The 2,794-nt window shown below is 46.0% G+C and overlaps 1 long non-coding RNA gene across 1 annotated transcript; it reads right to left on the reverse strand.

Moving 5' to 3' along the window:
• Nucleotides 1-234: 234 nt before the first annotated feature.
• On the reverse strand, nt 235-1,611 carry LOC119960497. Its single transcript, XR_005459418.1, has 3 exons — nt 1,482-1,611; nt 1,070-1,177; nt 235-795 (listed from the first exon to the last, which is right to left on the reverse strand). It is a non-coding gene; the product is annotated as an uncharacterized LOC119960497 (long non-coding RNA).
• Nucleotides 1,612-2,794: the final 1,183 nt, after the last annotated feature.

Consider the following 2,794-nt stretch of genomic DNA (forward strand, 5'->3'; position numbering starts at 1 on the left):
TGGTGGTTAGCATAAATGCTTCACAGCTCCAGGGTCCCAGGTTCGATTCCCGGCTGGGTCACTGTCTGTGCGGAGTCTGCACGTTCTCTCCGTGTGTGCGTGGGTTTCCTCCGGGTGCTCCGGTTTCCTCCCACAGTCCAAAGATGTGCAGGTTAGGTGGATTGGCCATGTTAAATTGCCCGTAGTGTCCTAATAGTAAGGTTAAGGGGGGGGGGGGGGTTGTTGGGTTACGGGTATAGGGTGGATACGTGGGTTTGAGTAGGGTGATCATTGCTAAGCACAACATCGAGGGCCGAAGGGCCTGTTCTGTGCTGTACTGTTCTATATTCTAAAGAACTCCCTTCATTTCTCTGACAGCGTTAAACTGCCTCTTAAAACTAATAAAAACCTTTTATAACAAAGTCCACTGATACACAGAAAGACCCCAGAAGCTGCAGTCAGAAGTGTTGAGTGTTGTTTAAAATAGCTAACAGGTTATACGGAGAGTGACCGGGGCTCAGGCAATGAAATCCAACCCCCCCCCCCCTTTGGGACACCCAGGTTTATAATAACCCCTGTTATTTGGATTCAGGATCAAAAGTTAGACAGCTTCACATTACAGATTTTAATTCACTCTTTGTCACCCACCAAAGGTTTACTGTGTTTGTGTCTGAGTGCAAGGCCGGGGCGGCAATAAAGAGACAACTCCCGTGAGTGCGGCCTTTGGAGTAGGCCTCAGTCCACCCACTTGTGCTCTGGAGAAAATCCCTTGTCCAAAGATTCCTGGTCACATTGCAGTCTTCAAAATTCAAATTCCTGGGGAAAAGGGAGAGAACATTAACTAATACACAGGAAAATGTTTAAACTAGAAACACAGCAAGAGGCCAAATTCTCTCTCTGTTACACAGACTCTCAGCAACATCCACCTAGAAATATCTCAGTTATTAATCACAGAATAACAAAGATTGAGAGGCAGTTCCCGCTTCCCTGGTGTTTCTCCGTCTCTCTCTCCTCCCCTCCCCCCGATCTCATTCTCATTGTCCCTCACATATGTGCATTAAATCAGGGTAATACGCAGACACACACTCACCCTGGGTGAAGCCTGTGGAATAGGCCTCAGTCCATCCATCCAACCTCTGAAGAAAAGCCCTGGTCCAAGGATTCCTGCTCACATTGCAGTCTTTCAAAATTCAAATTCCTGGGGAAAAGAGGATGAAAGTTAAGTGAAAGACAGGAAAAGTTTGAAACTATTTGATATAGCGAGAGCCCAGGATCCACTTTTCAGATACACAAACTCAGCAACATCCAAATACAAAAATGTCACAGCTTTCAACCAGAGACTAAAAAGGATTGAGAGACAGTTCCCCCCTTCTCTTGTGTTTCTCTCTGTCTCTCCATCCCTAACTCATTTATATTTCTGTCTCCCTCCTCCCTCTCTCTCTCTTTATCCCTCAGATATTAAAATTAAACCTCTGTCAGGTTAATAACCAGACACAACTCACCCCGGGTGAAGCCTGCGGAACAGGCCTCAGCCAGCGCTCTGGATGAATTCTCACTCCCTCGTCATCCCCACCAAATCCTCCTCTTTGTATTCCCGACTACCTTAAAGTTCTCCAAGTAAAAATCCCTTGGGAGAAAAAGAGATAAAATTGGTTAAAAAGACAATAAGAGGGACATTTTCAAACCTACACAAAACAGCACAACAGGAGTCCAGCATTTCCACTCTCCTGTCAATCTCTCAGCAACATACCAACACACACAATTCACAGGTGAAAAACAAACAGATTGACACACTCAGCAACACACACAGACACACACTGAACAAGAGGAGCAATGTTTTCAGTGTAGTGGGAGGATTGGTTTGAGAACTGAAGTCCCCTCAGACTCAGATTTACCCTCAGTGAGCTGTGAGCAAACTCCAGCCCTGGTCTCTGCCATGTGTGGAATGTCTGCCTCTGAGGATTGCTCAATATTGACATGTAAATGACGAGGGCGAGGAATGGTTGTTGCAGGTTCCAGGGTTTAGATATTTCAGTAAGCTCAGGGAAGGTGGTAAGAGAGGGGGAGGGGTGGCATTGTTAGTCAAGGACAGTATTGCGGTGGCTGAGAGGACATTTGATGAGGACTCGAATACTGAGGTAGTATGGGCTGAGTTAAGAAACAGAAAGGAGAGGTCACCCTGTTAGGGCTTTTCTATAGGCCTCCGAAAAATTCCAGAGATGTAGAGGAAAGGATTGCAAAGATGATTCTGGATAGGAGCGAAAATAACAGGGTAGTTGTTATGGGGGAACTTTAACTTTCCAAATATTGACTGGAAACACTATAGTTCGAGTACTTTAGATGGGTCCGTTTTTGTCCAATGTGTGCAGGAGGGTTTCCTGATGCAGTATGTAGATAGGCCAACAAGAGGCGAGGCCGTATTGGATGTGGTACTGGGTAATGGACCAGGACAAGTGTTAGATTTGGAGGTAGGTGAGCACTTGGGTGATAGTGACCACAATTCAGTTACGTTTACTTTAGTGTAGGAAATGGATAGGTATACACCGCAGGCAAGAGTTATAGCTGGGGGAAAGGCAATTATGATGCGATGAGGCAAGACTTAGGATGCATCGGCTGGAGAGGAAAACTGCAGGGGATGGGCACAATGGAAATGTGGAGCATGTTCAAGGAAGAGCGACTGCGTGTCCTTGATAAGTATGTACCTGTTAGGCAGGGGGGAAGTGGTCGAGCGAGGGAACCATGGGTTATTAAAGCAGTTGAAATACTTGTCAAGAGGAAGAAGGAGGCTTATGTGAAGATGAGATGTGATGGTTCA

The sequence above is a fragment of the Scyliorhinus canicula genome, unplaced genomic scaffold, assembly GCF_902713615.1.
Source record: "Scyliorhinus canicula unplaced genomic scaffold, sScyCan1.1, whole genome shotgun sequence".
NCBI lineage: Eukaryota > Metazoa > Chordata > Chondrichthyes > Carcharhiniformes > Scyliorhinidae > Scyliorhinus > Scyliorhinus canicula.